Source organism: Muntiacus reevesi, chromosome 3 (assembly GCF_963930625.1).
Source record: "Muntiacus reevesi chromosome 3, mMunRee1.1, whole genome shotgun sequence".
NCBI classification, from domain to species: Eukaryota; Metazoa; Chordata; class Mammalia; order Artiodactyla; family Cervidae; genus Muntiacus; species Muntiacus reevesi.
In genome coordinates, this window is record NC_089251.1 from 49448763 (window position 1) to 49467634 (window position 18872).

General features: G+C 38.1%; 1 protein-coding gene across 4 annotated transcripts in view; it reads left to right on the plus strand.

Annotated features, from left to right (window-relative positions):
* The window catches only part of CTNNA2 (catenin alpha 2), a 1156373-nt gene that overhangs the window by 1060171 nt on the left and 77330 nt on the right, over positions 1–18872 (plus strand). The window lies entirely within an intron of this gene.

The window sequence follows — 18872 nt, forward strand, 5'->3', positions numbered from 1 at the left end:
TTAAATGAATAAAAAAAATAGGATATGATTTTTTTTTTTCAGTAGAGAATATGTCCACTAGCAGCCTAGGGCTTACAACTCAAGATTTCAGGATTAAGAGAGACATTTCCTTTCACCTGCTTTTCTACATATCAAAGGAAAATAATCTTATTGGCCAGTGGGAGGTATGCTTATTTCACTTGATCTGGTTTCTTTTTTTTAATTGTTCCACTCTCAAAAATTAATAGAATGAATGTACAGAGAAGCAGAAGAATATGTTGTGTGCTAAGTTACTTCATTCATGTCCAACTCTTTGTGACCCTATGAACTTTACCTCGCTATGCTCCTTTGTCCGTGGGATTCTCCAGGCAAGAATACTGGAGTGGGTTGCCAGGCTCTCCTCCAGTGGAAGAATATAGTAGACCCAAAATGCAATATGAACCAATTCAATGTAATTAAGATTTATACAATTTTCATACAAAAGTAGGATAAAATTTTATTCAAGTTCCCATAAACTAGGAGACACTGAAACATATCCAGAGACATAAGACCGGGTGCAGAAATTTCATGATCTAAAGGTACAGATCATACAGAGTCTGTTCTCTTATTATTGTGGAATTATGTTAGAGATCAATATAAAAGATATTTGAAAATAACCCACATTTACCAAATGAGATCTTTGACTTAGCTATTAAAAGTATCAATAAAGTTAAAAAACTGAGAAAACACAGAGGATGATTAAAGAGAAGAAAGCATTTAAATGAGAAATTAATATTAAAATGAGAAATTAGTATCAGAGATACTATAAATAAATCCATGTATTTGGAAATTAAATGCCCACTTTTAAATGAGGGGTATACCTAAGAAACCTTAACAAAGAAAATTAGAAAATATTTGTAATAGAATAAAAATGAAAAGAAAATTTACCAGAATTTGTTGCATGCAGCTGAAGTTGCTCAATGCAATTAAATACAATGTGTAGTCTTAAATAAGGTGTGAAAGAAAATAATGAATACTAGCATAAAATTTTGTGTGATTTGAGCAAAATTGTTGCTTTAATAATACTGGGTCACATGTTAATTTCCTGTTTTTATTTTTTTACAACATAATATTTCCTTATATTCTCAGAATTGGATTAGAAGTTTCAAGCTTCATTCAAAAAAATTTTTTAATCACTAAGATAATAAACTTTCTAGACTTTTAGCAGTAATACTAGATGCCAAAATACATGGAACTATATCAAAATTTTGTTTGAATATAAATTAGAAATCTAGCATTCTGTTCATACTAGGTTAAACAAGTAGAATTGAAATATCATAAATTTTTAGATGGGCAAAAATTCCTAAGTTTTCTAAAATAGTATACATTCTCTGTTTACATATATATATATATATATAGTATACATTCTCTATTTACATATATATGTAAATATATATATTTACATATATATATATGAAAACTTTCTATTATGCTTAGTAAAGTCTTGAGAAAGAACATAAAAAAAAGAGATGGAGAAATTGGAAAGCATAAACTAAATGAAATGGGAGCACTGAATATGAAGTAGAAAAAGTGAAACAAGCTAGATAAAAGTAAAAGACCATCGTATTCACTTGGTCTGGTTTCTGTTGCTAGTGGGACCAAGTGTTATGAATGGACATGTCAAAGTGACCTGCTTATCCTTGTGGCCAGAGGACAGAGGGTATGGACAGAAGTAAGATCAATATCAGGGGAAGGTGGCAGGACCAGATTATTGGAAAGACAAAAATATTAGATATTAGACCTGGAAAGCCTATTACAGTCTTTACTTCTCTGTAACTGACCTTGAAATTAGATTATGAAAGTAATGAATTTCAATAGAAGCTATAATGACTGAGATTGTTAAGCCTCAACTTTCTAATATATTTTAAATGCATTTTAATATAACTCTAACCATTGGTGTAAAGCATTTTATTTCTCCCTGAAAGGTCAAAATAATTACAGCATGGAGCAAATGTCTTACTTATTGGTGATTGTAGTGTTCATGGAGATAAGAAGTCAAATGTGGGAGGAATGAGAAGGAAATTTCATTCATGTAATAGCCCTTAAACTGGCAACATGTAGTTGTCTCAAACCCTCGACTGAAACCTACATACTTGAAGTATTGTACAGCTCTGGCTGATGGTGCTTAATATCTATTTATTTGTTTTATCTTGAATGCAAATATAAGGTTTCTTGCTCAGAGAATAAATTTCTTTCTTAGTAACAGTAACCTTGCCAGAACCTTCCCTGTGTTTCATTCTACTTTTCAAGACAGTGTGATGAGGGCAGATAAGTTTTGCCTACATGAAGGAGGTCCATACTACAGGGGAAGAGCCACAAAATTATAAATCTGGGAGCTTATATAGGAATCGGTGCTCAGCTGCCTCCCTCCTGTCCTGAGGAGGAGAGAAAAACCTTCACCCCTTAATGTTAATAAACTCCCTTCAGGAAAGATTCCTCAGGTTGTTACAACTCTTTGGAATACAAATGAATGGCTCCTGGCTTCACTCCCTTTTGAAAAGTAAACACATATCTCTGCGGAGAAAGTGAAAGTGAAGTCACTCAGTCTTGTGCTCAGTCATGTCAGACTTTTTGCGACCCCATGGACTGCAGCCTACCAGGTTCCTCCATCCATGGGATTTTCCAGGCAAGAGTATTGGAGTGGGTTGCCATTTTCTTCAGAGGATCTTCCCGACCCAGGGATCAAACCTGAGTCTCCCGCATTGTAGGCAGACGCGTTACCCTCTGAGCCACCAGGGAAGTTCCTCTATTAGAGAGTGCATATTCCTTATGACATATAGGTTGTCTGGGGACTCTGCTTTCAAAAATACCTATAATAGTTTAAACTATAATAGTCTCTTGTTTCTTTGTTTTAGCTTTACCAAGGTATAATTGATATGCCAAAAAATTAAAACCTGTAAATCTCCCTCCAGGTTATTTCACCATTTTAGGACTTCTATTGAATCATACCTTGAAGCAGGTTACCAGCATTTTTGCTCAGAAAATCCTGTCCATGCAATGCAGAAATATGAAAATATCTTCTCTATGTTGACTTGTTTGTTCTGCTACAATTAGACATGACCAGCTCTCTCAGGCAGAGGGACTCTAGATGGTTCTGACTCTAGAACCTTCTGACTCTAGAACCATCTGAGACAAATACAACTTGAGAAAGAGAAGCAATTTTAGCCTGATAATAAATTTCCAACATGGAAGTGGAGATGGCATAGGGTGGATGTAGGATGGCTCACAATAACACACTTAAGGAACAACACAGTGAAATAAACAGCCCTTTTCTAGTGTCCAATTTTCAAAGTAAAACTAAAAAGGAAGATATGAATTTCCAGTTCTTACTGAGTTACATCATATTCTCAGAATCCTAGGGACTGCAAAGGACATGACACTTCTTTGTCATTTCAACGATATCATGGATTGCCTTGATATCAAGGATATCCATGGTAATGGTAGTAGAGTATCAGAAGGGCCAGTGCTGGTGTCCACAGGAAGTGGTGGCCAGGATGCATTAATTGGGCACAAGTGAGGCAATAATAGATTTCTTTCAGCCAGAATCTCTACCACACCAGCAATAAGTATTTGAATCAAAGAAATGAAGAATATATCATCAATCAATAATAGGGGTGCATCATTAGAACATTCCAGAAATATAATAATCTGATTAGGAAAAATAAGAAACTATACTTAAAACTGGGATAACAGATAGATGTAGGAACCAGAAAAATTCTGTATATTCTAGTGAAAGTGAAAGTAACCCCATGGATTGTAGCCCACCAGGCTCCTCAGTCCATGGAATTCTTCAGGCAAGAATGCTGGAGTGGGTAGCCATTCCCTTCTCCAGGGGATCTTCCCTGATCCAGGGATCAAACCTGGGTCTCCTGCATCACAGGCAGATTCTTTATTACCTGAGCCACCTGGGTCTCCCATATTCTGATCAAAGTGGCCCCAAAATGACCTTCTTACCTGGTTTGACTTTCTATATTTTACCAGTTTTCTAACACTAGCTGGTTTCTTCTTAGAGAAGGAGCAAAGTCTTCTGTAACCAAAACCAGCCGATCCCACTCCTCTGTGCCCCGTTACTCACTGTCACTCATTAGGTCCCTACTGTATACTGCCCTATGTTGCAAACTCTGTTTGTCCACTTTTCTGTCTTAAGGTGTCTCTCTGTTTTCTGTCCACCTTCTAGTCTCTTTCTGGGTGTGTGTGTGTGTGTGTGCATGTGTGTGTGTTGCTTCCTAATTGAATTTTAACTCCTTGAGATCTGAGACTACCTCTTTATTTCCTCCAACCTTGATGAGAATCGAAACTCAAAAATGTTTATTTATATAAATGAAAAACATAATTGACATAGTATAATACCTTATTTTACGGGTTGTACCTTTTCTAAAAATTACACACTTAATGATCAAGATCAGAGTCAATAAATTCTTAGCATTTATTTTATGTCATCTTAAATTTTAAAGCCTCACTGGTGCCAAAGTTAACTATTTATCAATCTTGGTTTCCACAAACACTGTAGCTAAATAAGGCATCATGCTCAATTTTTTATTCATTCCTTAAGTTTCAGAATTAAATATGTCATCCTTTTCTCTTAACTTATAAAGCATTTGTGATTATTTTTGAAATGCTTATTTTAAAATGTAAGAAATTTTCCAAGCAAGCATTTTCTTTCCCTGGGGAAAGGAATTTGTGTCTAGACAAAAGCAGATGCATGCTGACTGATTCTCTTAGGGTAGTCACCGTGGATGGAATTTAGAATAATTTTTTTCCTTCTTCTAAGCAGTCCTTTTTCATCTTTCATCAAACAATTCAGCTCATGGGTTATGTATGGCCTTCTGGAACTTGAATTTGATTTTGATGTTTGAAATGTACATTATAATTTTCCAAACATGAGTTTATGAAAATGGCAGCTTTTAGGAACTCCCACAGAGGGAACAGATGACTGATTCTGACGAAAGAAAGTCTAGGAATATACACGGTATGAAAGAATTTGGACCAACCAGGAGGATGCTGATGGTCTTTTGGAGAGGTAGAAACAGCTGACAAATAGTCACCAAGGAATAGGGGACAGAATAAACTGGACTTCTTTTTGTCTTGGCTTCTGGCTTCCAGAGCTCATCATTTCCCACCTTGATTCAGTTCAGTTCAGTTGCTCAGTCCTGTCTGACTCTTTGTAACCCCATGGACTGCAGTAAGCCAGGCTTCCCTGTCCATCACCAACTTCCAGAGCTTGCTCAAACTCATGCCCATTGAGTTGGTGATACAATCAAACCATCTCATCCTCAGTCATCCCCTTCTCCTCCCGCCTTCAGTCTTTCCCAGCATCAGGGTCTTTTCCAGTGAGTCAGTTCTTCACATCAGGTGGCCAAAGTATTGGAGCTTCAGCTTGAGCATCAGTTTTTCCAATGAATATTCAGGACTGATTTCCTTTAGGATGGACTGGTTGGATCTCCTTGCAGTCCAAGGGACTCTCAAGAGTCCCCAACACCACAGTTCAAAAGCATCAATTCTTCGGGGCTCAGCATTCTTTATGGTCCAACACTCATAGGACTTCCCTGGTGGCTCAGACGGTAAAGGGTCTGCCTGCAATGCGGGAGACCCAGGTTCAATCTCTGGGTCAGGAAGATCTGGAGAAGGAAATGGCAGCCCACTCCAGTATTCTTGCCTGGAGAATCCCATGGATGAAGGGACCTGGTAGTCTACAGCCCCTGGGGTTGCAAAGAGTCAGACAAGACTGAGCGATTTCACTTTCACTCACATCCATACATGACTCCTGGAAAAACCACAGCTTTGACTAGATGGACCTTTGTTGGCAAAGTAATGTCTCTGCTTTTTAATATGCTATCTAGGTTGGTTATAGCTTCTCTTCCAAGGAGCAAGCATCTTTTAATTTCATGGCTGCAGTTGCCATCTGCAGTGATTTTGGAGCCCAAGAAAATAAAATCTGTCACTGTTTTCATTGTTTCCCCATCTATTTGCCATGAAGTGATGAGATGTCATGATCTTCTTTTTTGAATGTTGAGTTTTAAGCCAGCTTTTTCACTCTCCTCTTTTACTTTCATCAAGAAACTCCTTAGTTCCTCTTCACTTTCTGCCATAAGGGTGGTGTCATCTGCATATCTGAGGTTATTGATATTTCTCCTGGCAATCTTGATTCCAGCTTGCGCTTCATCCAGCCTGGCATTTTACGTGATGTACTCTGCATATAAGTTAAATAAGCACGGTGACAATCTACAGCCTTGACATACTCCTGTCCCAACTTGGAACCAGTCTGTTGTCCCATGTCCAGTTCTAACTGTTGCTTAAAGATTTCTCAGGAGGCAGGTAAGGTGGTCTGGTATTACCATCTCTTTTAGAATTTTCCACAATTTATTGTACTCTACACAGTCAAAGGCTTTGGTGTAACAAATAAAGCAGAAGTAGATGCTTTTCTGGAATTCTCTTGCTTTTTCTAGGTAATTTGATCAATAGTTCCTCTGCCTTTTCTAAATCCAGCTTGAACATCTGGAATTTCAGAGTTCACATACTGTTGAAGCCTGACTTGGAGAATTTTGAGTATTACTTTTCTAGCATGTGAGATGAGTACAATTGTGCGGTAGTTTGATCATTCTTTGGCATTGCCTTTCTTTGGGATTGGAATGAAAACTGACCTTTTCCAGTCCTGTGGCCACTGCTGAGTTTTCCAAATTTGTTGACATATTGAGTGCAACACTTTCACAGCATCATCTTTTAGGATCTGAAATAGCTCAACTGAAATTCCATCACATCCACTAGCTTTGTTTGTAGTGATGCTTCCTAAGGCCCACTTTACTTCTTCACATTCTAGGATATCTGACTCTAGGTTAGTGATCATACCATCATGGTTATCTGGGTCATGAAGATCTTTCTTGTATAGGTCTTCTGTGTATTTTTGCCACCTCTTCTTAATATCTTCTGCTTCTGTTAGGTCCATACCATTTTCTGCCTTTTATTGTGTCCATCTTTGTATGAAATGTTCCCTTGGTATCTCTAATTTTCTGGAAGAGATCTCTAGTCTTTCCCATTCTATTGTTTTCCTCTATTTCTTCGCATTGATCACTGAGGAAGGCTTTCTTATCTCTCCTTTCTAATCTTTGTAACTGTATTCAAATAGGTATATCTTTCCTTTTCTCCTTTGCCTTTAGCTTAATTAAGAGTTACCAAGAGAAAGCACAGTGAAAGTTAATGTATCACTGCTTCAGACAGAGTATACTTTCATTTGAGAGCATTTAAATATTATTTTCATACTTCCTCCTCCACATTTAAAAAACAGTTGAGGATACTTTACTCAAGATTCAAATCCAATCAACTAGCTAATATATAACAGCATGCATTTGAGATAGAAGGAAAACACTTTCACAAGAATATTATGTTAAGTTGGCAGGTTTTATAGAAAGTGTGTCTAATTTGAGCTAAGGAAGCTGGGTTTGATTTTTTTTTTTCTAGTTATGAGCTTTTTGGTAATGTCTCTTAAGTTTTAAAGATTTTCTTTCCTCATGGATCTGGGTGAGGTCATAATGGAATATAGTGTTTAACGCTGACTTTCTTGGCAATGAAGATAAAATGAAAATTCTCAGAGTAAGTTTATAAAATCTTGTCCTGAAGGCAGACTTCATAGGAAATTCATTATTAAAAATGCAAAGCCATCAGAAGGATGATGTAGTCCTGCCAAGGAGAGAGAAAGGTATAAAAGCAGGGAAGCTGTTTTCAGGGTAAATTGTACAAACTTTCCAATTTTCAGAGACTTGAGGACAAATTTGTGTGCTATTTTCAGTTTCCTTCCCTCCCACAAGACCTTCTTTTTAGTGATAAATCATGTAGTTGTACCTCCAAGTTCTATCCAAAGGCACTGAGGAATTTCACTTGCTGTAAACAAAGAAAAGGGAGCATGGATGGGTAGATACACAGGGTCATGATGTGAAGAACCAGTTACTGTGCATGTTACGTGCCTAGCATGATGGTCAGCTTCTTATATACATCCTACTTTTTCATTCCTTGGAGGCAAGATCATATTTATTTGCCACTTTATTCCAGTGGCTAAGTACCGCTTGTTTTTACATGCAACATTGTATATAAAATTTGTTGAATGGATTATTTTTTAAAACCTTACCTAAACCTTTTGAACTATGGTGTTGGAGAAGACTCTTGAGAGTCCCTTGGAATGCAAGGAGATCCAACCAGTCCCTCCTAAAGGAGATCAGTCCTGGGTGTTCTTTGGAAGGACCGATGCTGAAGCTGAAACTCCAATACTTTGGCCACCTCATGTGAAGAGTTGACTCATTGGAAAAGACCTTGATGGTGGGAGGGATTGGGGGCAGGAGGAGAAGGGGACGACAGAGGATGAGATGGTTGGATGGCATCACCGACTCGATGGGCATGAGTTTGAGTAAACTCCGGCAGTTGGTGATGGACAGGGAGGCCTGGCATGCTGCGATTCATGGGGTCTCAAACAGTTGGACATGACTGAGTGACTGAACTGAACTGAACTGAAAACCTGAAGACCAGCTCTTTTACATTTGAGTAAGCTGAGGGTCAAATTGAGTAATAAATATACTTTATTATATCAATAACAAATAAATATAATCAAATATCAAGAATCAGTTAATCTCCTGCTTGGGTGCCATAAATATACCAGCACCCTAAACCAACATAGTTGCTACAAGTGAACAGAAATATGAATATGTCTTGCTGACTATTTTTACTGTTATTTCTACCTCTAGCATATTCTATTAGTTAACTATTGCTGTATAACACATCACCCCAAAGCTTAATAGATTAATATCACAAGCATTTACTATCTCATACTTTCTTTGGGTCAGGAGATCGGCACAGCTTAGCTAGGTGGCTCAGATCATGAGCATCTTATTGCAAAATTCAGGCTTAAGTTGAAGAAAGTAGGGGAAACCACCAGGCCATTCAGGTATGACCTAAATCAAATTCTTTATGATTATAGAGTGGAGGTGATGAATAGATTCAAGGGATTAGATCTGGTAGACAGAGTGCCTAAAGAAATATGTATGGAGATTCATAACATTGTACAGGAGGCAGTGATTAAAAACATCCTAAAGAAGAAGAAATGCAAGAAGGCAAAGTGGTTGTCTGAGAAGCCTTTACAAATAGTTGAGGAAAGAAGACAAGTGAAAAGCAAGGAAAAAAGAGAAAGATATGCTCAACTTAATTCAGTTTCAGAGAATAGCAGGAGAGATAAGAAAGCCTTCTTAAGTGAATACTGCAAAGAAATAGAGAAAAACAGTAGAATGGGAAAGACCATGGATCTCTTCAAGAAATTGGAGCAATCAAGGGACTATTTCATGCAAAGATAGGAAATATAAAGGACAGAAACAGCAAGGACCTAACAGAAGCAGAAGAGATTAAGAAGAGGAGGCAAGAATACACAGAAAAACTGTACAGAAAAGTCTTATTGACCTGGATAACCACTATAGTGTGGTCACTCACCTAAAGTCAGACATTCTGAAGTATGGAGTCAAGTGGGCCTTAGAAAGCGTTGCTATGAACAAAGATAGTAGAAATGATGAAATTCCAGTTGAGCTATCTAAAAATCCTAAAAGATGATGTTAAATTGTTGCACTCAATATTACAACAAATTTGGAAAACTCATCAGGGGCCCCAGTACTGGAAAATCTCAGTTTTCATTTCAATCCCCAATAAGGGTAATTCCAAAGAATATTCAAACTACATACAATTGTGCTCATTTCACATCCTAGCAAGGTAATGTTCAAAATCCTTCAAGCTGAACTTCAGAAGTACATGAGCTGAGAACTCTAGATGTAAAGCTGGATTTAGAAAAGGCAGAGGAACCAAAGATCAAATTGTCAACATCTGTTGAATTATCAAGAAAGCAAAGGAATTCAGAAAAAACATCTATTTCTACTCCATTGACTACACTGCTGCTGCTGCTGCTGCTAAGTCGTTTCAGTCATGTCCGACTCTGTGTGACCCCATACATGGCAGCCCACCAGGCTCCTCTGTCTCTGGGATTCTTCAGGCAAGAACACTGGAGTGGGTTGCCATTTCTTTCTCCAGTGCATGCATGCTAAGTCACTTCAGTTGTGTCCGGCTCTGTGTGACTCTATGGACACAGCCCACCAGGCTCCTCCGTCCACAGGATTCTCCAGGCAAGAATACTGGAGTGAGTTGCCATTTCCTTCTCCACATTGACTACACTAAAGTCTTTGATTATGGGGATCACAACAAACTGTGGAAAATTCTTAAAGAGACAGGAATACCAGACCACCTTACCTGCCTCCAGATAAACCTGTATGCAGGTGAAGAAGAAACAGTAAGAACCAGACATGGAACAACGGACTGGTTAAAAATTGCAAAATGACGATTTATTGTCAACCTGCTCATTTACCTTCTGAGCAGAGTACATCATGCAAAATGTTGGCTTGGATGAAGCACAGGTAGAATCAAGATTGTTTGGAGAAATATCAACATTTCAAATATGCAGATGTTACCATTCTAATGGCAGAAAGTAAAGAGGAGCTAAAGAGCCTCTTGGTGAGGGTGAAATAAGAGAGTGAATAAGCTGGCTTAAAACTCAACATTAAAAAAATCTAAGATCATGGCGTCTGGTTCCATTATTTCATGGCAAATAGAAGGGGAAAAAGTGAAAGCAATGACAGATTTTCTTTTCTTTGGTTCCAGAATTACTACAGACAGTGACTGCAGCCATGAAATTAAAAGACCCTTACTCCTTGGAAGGAAACCTATGAGAAACATGTCTAGAAATAGAAACCTAGACAGTGTATTAAAAAGTAGAACCATCCATTTGCCAACAAAAGTCAAAGCTGTGGTTTTTCTAGTAGTCATGTATAGATGTGACAGTTATACCATAAGGAAGATTGAGCACTGAAAAACTGATGCTTTCAAGTTGTGGTGCTGGTGAAGGCTCTTGAGAGTCCCTTGGGCTGCAAGGAAATCAAACCATTCAATCCTAAAGAAAATCAACTCTGAATGTTCATTGGGAGGACTAAAGCTGAAGCTTCAATACACTGGCCACCTAATGCGAAGAGCTGACTCATTTGGACCTTGATACTGGGAAAGTTTGAAGGCAAAATGAGAAAGGGGTGGCAAAGGATGAGATGGTTAGGTAACATCACCTAACCATGAACATGAATTTGAGCAAACTCCGGGAGAAGCATGCTGGCATGCTGCAGTCCATGGGGTCACAAAGAGTCATACACTACTTAGCTATCAAACAACAACAACAATAGCTTATGAAATTTCTTAATAAAATCACTGAACTAATAGAAAGTGATGGGCAGAGAGAAACTTAATATGTGGAATGTGATACTGCTCATTTTGTCCCTGAAATATTCAATGACAAACAGTTTCCTTCCTGTGTCCCATTCTTTCACTTCCCGTCCTTCTTCCATCTGAATTGATGAGTTATGCTAGAAGTATAATATGAGCTTGAGATGCAATGAATGAGGAAGATATGGTCTCTGCCTAAAAGTGACTCCCTGAAGTTGCCATACAGATGAAGAGCGCACTAAACAATCCTATTGGGTTGTATCAAGTACTATATTATGCAGGAATAACTAAGAGGCTATAAAATTATAGATAACTGCCAACTTTGGAGTGTCTGGGAATTAAGGAATCCTTCACAATGGCAGTTGATTCTAATATGGGTATTGAAGATTGAGGAGGTATTGACCAGGGCTAGAGAGAGAAGTATATTTTAATATGAAAGTCCATTTAGTCCATTGATCATGGACATGTTGGTATGACATGGTATGTCTCTGTCATATTTGAAGACATAGAAATAATTTAGTCTCATTGAAACGTTTGAATATAGGTAGGAATAGGTAGGGAGACAGAGGCAGATAAGAATTATAGGCAGGGGTAAGATGTTTGTGTTTATATCTTTTTTTTTTTTTTTTCAGTGTGTTTTGTCATACATTGATGTGAATCAGCCATAGAGTTACACGAATTCCCCATCCCGGTCTCCCATCCCACCTCCCTCTCCACCCGATTCCTCTGGATCTTCCCAGCCCAACAGGCCTGAGCACTTGACTCATGCCTCCCACCTGGGCTGGTGGTCTGTTTCACCACAGATAATATACATGCTGTTCTTTCGAAACATCCCACCCTCCCCTTCTCCCACAGAGTTCAAAAGTCTGTTCTGTACTTCTGCGTCTCTTCTTCTGCCCTGCATATAGGGCCATTGTTACCATCTTTCTAAATTCCGTATATATGTGTTAGTATAATGTAATGTTCTTTATCTTTCTGGCTCACCTCACTCTGTATAATGGGCTCCAGTTTCATCCATCTCATTAGAACTGATTCAAATGAATTCTTTTTAACGGCTGAGTAATATTCCATGGTGTATATGTACCACAGCTTCCTTATCCATTCATCTGCTGATGGGCATCTAGGTTGCTTCCATGTCCTGGCTATTATAAACAGTGCTGCAATGAACATTGGGGTGCACGTGTCTCTTTCAGATCTGAATTCCTCAGTGTGTATGCCCAGAAGTGGTATTGCTGGGTCATATGGCAGTTCTATTTCCAGTTTTTTAAGAAATCTCCACACTGTTTTCCATAGTGGCTGTACTAGTTTGCATTCCCACCAACAGTGTAAGAGGGTTCCCTTTTCTCCACACCCTCTCCAGCATTTATTGCTTGTAGACTTTTGGATAGCAGCCATCCTGACTGGCGTGTAATGGTACCTCATTGTGGTTTTGATTTGCATTTCTCTGATAATGAGTGATGTGGAGCATCTTTTCATGTGTTTGTTAGCCATCTGTATGTCTTCTTTGGAGAAATGTCTGTTTAGTTCTTTGGCCCATTTTTTGATTGGGTCATTTATTTTTCTGGAATTGAGCTTCAGGAGTTGCTTGTATATTTTTGAGATTAATCCTTTGTCTGTTTCCTCATTTGCTATAATTTTCTCCCAATCTGAGGGCTGTCTTTTCACCTTACTTATAGTTTCCTTTGTTGTGCAAAAACTTTTAAGTTTCATTAGGTCCCATTTGTTTATTTTTGCTTTTATTTCCAATATTCTGGGAGGTGGGTCATAGAAGATCTTGCTGTGATTTATGTCAGAGAGTGTTTTGCCTATGTTCTCCTCTAGGAGTTTTATAGTTTCTGGTCTTACATTTAGATCTTTAATCCATTTTGAGTTTATTTTTGTGTATGGTGTTAGAAAGTGTTCTAGTTTCATTCTTTTACAAGTGGCTGACCAGTTTTCCCAGCACCACTTGTTAAAGAGATTGTCTTTTTTCCATTGTATATCCTTGCCTCCTTTGTCAAAGATAAGGTGTCCATAGGTTCGTGGATTTATCTCTGGGCTTTCTATTCTGTTCCATTGATCTATATTTCTGTCTTTGTGCCAGTACCACACTGTCTTGATGACTGTGGCTTTGTAGTAGAGTCTGAAGTCAGGCAGGTTGATTCCTCCAGTTCCATTCTTCTTTCTCAAGATTACTTTGGCTATTCGAGGTTTTTTGTTTTTCCATACAAATTGTGAAATTATTTGTTCTAGTTCTGTGAAAAATACCATTGGTAGCTTGATAGGGATTGCACTGAATCTATAGATTGCTTTGGGTAGAATAGCCATTTTGACAATATTGATTCTTCCAATCCATGAACACGGTATGTTTCTCCATCTGTTTGTGTCCTCTTTGATTTCTTTCATCAATGTTTTATAGTTTTCTGTGTATAGGTCTTTTGTTTCTTTAGGTAGATATGCTCCTAAGTATTTTATTCTTTTTGTTGCAATGGTGAATGGTATTGTTTCCTTAATTTCTCTTTTTGTTTTTTCATTGTTAGTATATAGGAATGCAAGGGATTTCTGTGTGTTAATTTTATATCCTGCAACTTTACTATATTCATTGATTAGCTCTAGTAATTTTCTGGAAGAGTCTTTAGGATTTTCTATGTAGAGGATCATGTCATCTGCAAACAGCGAGAGTTTCACTTCTTCTTTTCCTATCTGGATTCCTTTTATGTCTTTTTCTGCTCTGATTGCTGTGGCCAAAACTTATATCTTGATAAAGAGGTTTTATTATCCCTTTTATAGTATAGGCAGTGATTGGAAGATTTAAAACAGGGCATGGCCATTTTGGGTAGTTTCTCAGAGCTAGTTGCATGGATTGGCTGTTTATTTCCACTTCCTCAGGTTTACCTTGGATTGGCTCTTATGATTGTCAGCAATCCTATTTGCATCTTTAGTACAACTTTTCGTTCATTTTATTGACTCACCCTGTGCTCTGAAATTTTGCTGCTGAAGTCTCTCAGGAGGATTCAGTCTAGATCTCCCTCACCTCTGGTTTAGGATCTCCATCAACAGTAGAATGAGGCGACCTTGATTTTTATATGCATACTTAACTCTGATTTCATTGCTCCTGGAATGTCATTCTGTGGCCTAGTGTGCACTCTGCATGCAAAAGGACAGGGAGAATTTAAGAGTTTATTTCCAACTTTGATCACCCTTTCAGGACATGAGCTATGAAGGAGTAATTCACAATTTATGATAAATAACAATAAAGTGGTGTCTACACTTTTGGATGTAATTCAGAAATTAGAAAGAAACTTCTATTTATATAATCCCATATCAGAAATTCTGTTAATATAGAATGTGTGACTCACAAAGGCAGTGCTGTTTTGTCCTAGTTAGTGGGAAGCAGAATTAATGTCATAATGGAAGTACTTTCAGGCTTTTTCTATCGCAGCGTTACTTGGAGAGTATATCATGTTTCAGGTCCTATTAAAGTGCTGGAAGAATTCATAGTTAAAGTAACATCTCCAGTTTGTCATGATGGATCATGTGTGTTTATTCAGTCACTAAGTCATATCTGACTCTTTGCAACCCTGTGGACTGCAACCTGCCAGGCTCCCATATTCATGGGATTTTCCAGGCAAGGATACTGGTGCATACGTGCATGCTTAGTCACTTTAGTCATGTCTGACTATTTGTTACTCTGTGGACTGTAGCCCACCAGGCTCCTCTGTCCATGGGATTCTCCAGGCAAGAATACTGGAGTGGGTTGCCTTGCCCTCCCTCCTCCGGGAGATTTTCGCAATCCAGGAATCAAGCCTGAGTCTCCTGTGTCTTCTGCATTGGCAGATGGATTCTTTGCCACTGAGCCACCCAGGAATCCAAACTGTCCTGTAAACTTTTGTTTGTCTGTCTTATCACTTCAAAAATAAAAGAGGATAAAACTTAAGCAGAAAATAGAGCAGCAATGTGGAGGGCAAAGGTATGTTGGTTAAAGTGCAATAGCAGTTGACCAAGCCCTAAATAAGTAAGTACTGAATACACTTAGGAACAGAGCATGGAGGAAAATTTTCTTAAGGGTCAGACCCGAAAAATGCCAAATTGTAGTAAGAGAAGTAGATGTCCTGTCTGATGTAATAAATAAATATCAAATGGAATAGCTTCAAGTTCTAGGTTTTACCAGCTTGAGCACTGTAATAAGTCATTGGAATATTAATGTTAAATTTCCCTTTGAACACCTCTTTGGAAAAGTAAAGTTTTCACATCTGTTCCTCTACCATTTTTTTTTTCCTCCTTGGAAAATGGATGATATTTTCTATTCCAGTCTCTTGTTTCTGCCTCTTCTGACAATGCCATATCCACGACATTGTTGTTCCTGCAAAAACTCTAACTACTAAATCTAACAAGTGGGATTCTGCACTCCATGCTGGAGCAAGCAGAATACTCTTCTCCAAACTTGGGGTTCCCAAGCGGTACAGGTGATGTTTTGGGCCCTAGAGTGTCCCTTATGAAAATGGTCTATTAGAGTTTAGCTTGGGGCTTCCCTGGTGGCTCAGCGGTAAAGAATCTGCCTGCAATTCATAGGACATAAGAGACACAGATTCAATCCCTGGACTGGGAAGATTCCCTGGAGGAGGGCATGGCAATCCACTCCGGTATTCTTGCCTGGAGAATCCCATGGACAGAGAAGCCTGGCGGGCTACAGTCCATGGGGTCGCACAGAGTCGGACACGACTGAAGTGACTGAGCGCATACAGAGTTCAGCTTTCTTCTGTCTCACTTGAGAGAATCAGGGCTAGAGGCAGGTGGAGAAAGAGAGCCTGTGACCTCCTGCATTTTTCTCCTCCCCAGCTCTCCTCGGGATGACCTTGAGCAGACAAACAAAGCAAAGCAACCTTACTCTTCCTTTTAGACTTTAATCAAAGATTTTCCTCCCGAAAGTGGAGGGGTGGGGGCTGCTAGACTCGGCTTCCCAGCTGGCAGGTTTGAAGGTGGAATATTAAGCCTGTGATCACAGTCACAGCTTCTGAGGGATTTCCTCACTTAGTACTGTGGATCAAATCAATTTCTACTATGTTCTGGGCCATGAACTAGAACTTAATTTTTTTCAGAGCCTTATTCTATAAGGAGAGATACAGCTTTCTGGGTAATATATTGATCTCTTTTTAAATATTTGAAATTTGAGAAGATTCAAATATACCAAATGAACAGAGACTCGTATAACTGACTCCCAACTTGTACCCCAAGGTATAACAAATATTAACATTTGGCAATATCTGATCCTTTAAAGCACTTATTATTGGCAGGTTTAATAAAACTCTTGTTATTATTAACTCTTGGAATATGAAACCTAACAAAAGACAGCTGTAACTGTAGAAACACAAGGAAATTCCTGTGCTCCCAGTGTAAACAGTCTCCTAATCAGTATCTTCCCAGAAGTCAGTATTTGGCCATGCGCTAGCTAGTGTTCTAATTCACTGGTTGGGGCTGAAAGGTTTCATTTTACTAGATTTTGACAAAGCATATTGCCATTTTTTTTACTCCGCCTATGTAGAAGAGTACCCTTTTTTCACATGCTCAATAAGATGTATATTGTAAGCCTTAATTTGTTTTCCCATCCACGAACAAGTATGAAATATCTCATTGTTTACATTGTACTTTTTCCAATTATCAGTGAAGTCAAGCATCTTATGTGTTTATCAATAATATGGAATTTCCTATCTATGAAGTGCCTTTTCTAATCTTTTATCTATTTTTAATTTTTTTTCTTATTGATTTGTAAGAGTATTTATCTTACATAGATGTGGGAATACCAATCATTGATCAGTTATAAAAAAGGGACCAAGATTTATGCATATAAGTGCTACTGATGCTATCATACACATCTGTAAAATTGTTGATGGCCATGATGGCAGCTTTGATATTGAATAGGATGATTATTATTTAAAATTTGGTTTAAGAAAAGAAAGGAATTTTTAATTTTAATTTAAGGAAGGCACTCATATGAAAATGATAGATACATACAAAAATGTTTTCATGCTTAAAAAGGTCAATCTCAATGATCTAGATTAGTTAATCATGTAAAACAGTTAATTACCAAAACAAATGGATAACTGAAATGGTTTTAGCTTAATGTGGTAGTTTTTAGAAATATATTTTTATTTGAATCATATTTTGCAGCAATTCATGTCAATATCTCCCAGTTCCTTTCATATAAAAGCAGTTCAAAGGCCCAAGTGAAAAATTCAAATAGTATAGAGAACCAACTATAGTAATTTACTCACAGAGAAAATTTACCCCTTGCAATGCTTTGGCTTTGATAATTTCCATTGAAAGAGTTGTTACTGTGTTTTCTTCTAACACTCCTCTTTTAAAAATAATGTTTGACTTTTCCTAGTAGAAATACAATTTTTAAGGAGTGTTTTATCTTGAATATTCTAACCCTTGAGAGTAAAGTAATCTAGCAAGGTTTCTCACGCTAGGGATTAAAATGGATGTTAAAGTATCCGGTGAGGATGAAAATGGTTGGATGGCATCACTGACACAATGGACATGGGTTTGGGTGGACTCTGGGAGTTGGTGATGGCCAGGGAGGCCTGGCGTGCTGCGGTTCATGGGGTCACAAAGAGTCGGACACGACTGAATGACTGAACTGAACTGAGGATGAAAATGAGTATCATGATGAGTTCATGAAATGAGAGTTCAGAAATGGAAAGAGATGAATGGTGTTTCTACTTTATTGTCCTTATAAATAAAATAAATTGTGCTTCTGACTTTCATTTGCCATGTGATTGATTTTTACAAGATAACAGTTGAAAAAATTGAGTTATAATTTTCAGGGATTAGTGAATCAGCAGCATTTCTTAAGTAGCCACTAAGTGTACTTCCTACAAACTTCCAGTCTGTATGCAGGTGTCCTCATTTAAGGAAAGAGGTGCCTGCATTTTAAAACGTTCATATGTATCCTCTGGCATATCAACAAAGTCCTGGTAAAATGGAACAGAATCACATTTATTTTTTAGTCCATTGGTCTCTTTCTATAGTCTTTCTGGGATTTCTCTCTCCCTTCTTAGACAGTCTTTCCACAAGTCTCCCTCAACAGCCTTTTCCCCACCTTCAAAGTCTCAAGACCTGCATTCCAGAAAGTGGAAGGGATTGGATCATTTTGTTCATATTTTACTATGCAATGATGTAGATTAAGTCCGCTACTCAATCAGCTGTGACTTTAATGTCTGATATTAGTTGCATATTTATTGAGGCTTTTTAAGGACAGGTGCTATCTAGTGCATTTGTATGCATTACCTCACTGAACCCCAAGGTAGGATTTACTATTATATTTTATAGACAAAGAAACAGATTTACAAGGTTTAAGAAAAGATAGTAGGTTTTCTAGGTGCCTCGTTGGTAAAGAATCCACCTGCCAAGCAGGAGAGGAGTGTTCGATCCCTGGGTCAGGAAGGAAATGGCAACCCACTCCAGTATTCTTGCCTGGGAAATCCCATAGACAGAAGAGCCTGGTGGGCTGCAGTCCATAGAGTCGGACATGACTTAGTGAGTAAAAGCAGCAGCAGCAAGAAAGCATGGTCAAGCTTTCACAGCTA